The sequence below is a fragment of the Sturnus vulgaris genome, chromosome 12 (genome assembly GCF_052056855.1).
Source record: "Sturnus vulgaris isolate bStuVul1 chromosome 12, bStuVul1.hap1, whole genome shotgun sequence".
NCBI lineage: Eukaryota > Metazoa > Chordata > Aves > Passeriformes > Sturnidae > Sturnus > Sturnus vulgaris.
In genome coordinates, this window is record NC_142254.1 from 6,256,871 (window position 1) to 6,257,500 (window position 630).

General features: G+C 37.9%; 1 long non-coding RNA gene across 1 annotated transcript in view; it reads left to right on the top strand.

Moving 5' to 3' along the window:
* The first annotated feature begins 433 nt into the window (after positions 1-433).
* The window catches only part of LOC106856669 (uncharacterized), a 69,028-nt gene continuing 68,831 nt past the window's right edge, over positions 434-630 (top strand). The window contains exon 1 of the long non-coding RNA XR_015806165.1: positions 434-581. This is a non-coding gene — a long non-coding RNA (uncharacterized LOC106856669). The remainder of the gene's footprint in view (positions 582-630) is intronic.

The window sequence follows — 630 nt, forward strand, 5'->3', positions numbered from 1 at the left end:
TGACAAGCTTTTCTGTGAGGGTCTGCTATTATTTCCTAGAGAAAATACTGACAGAACTAGTTGACAACTCATTTTTGGATAAAAAGAAGTTTGATGTCCTATTCTATGTGAAATAATGTCTTGAAAACTTAGCTGGACAGTTGAAAATCACAAATAGCAGGCAATGTCTTTTAAAAGAACTGGAGGTATTATGGTGTTGACATGATCAGTGTTGGTAGTTGATGTGGGGACAACTGGGCGCAATGTTAAATAACAGAAGTTGAGAAATTCCCAACTCCATTTACTTTGGGTGAATCAGAAAAAAAACCCCACAGAAGCTGAGTTAGGAATTATTATGAAAGAAACAGAAGACAAATTGGAAAACATGACTGTGTGGGACTCTGGTTTATTCTGCTTCTTCATGCTATGAGTAATTCTTATGCTCTCATTTCAGAGTGAATATGTGAAGAGTGATAAGGGTGATCAGGCTTCTGGAGCAGCTTCCATGTGATGAAGGAAATTTGACAATCTTCAGCCTGGAGTAGAATCAACTGACAGAGAATTTGATAGAGATCTACAGGACTGGGAATGACATGAAAAAGGTAAGTGGAAGATGACTGTATCTTCTTCACATGTAGGAGCTGAGCATCA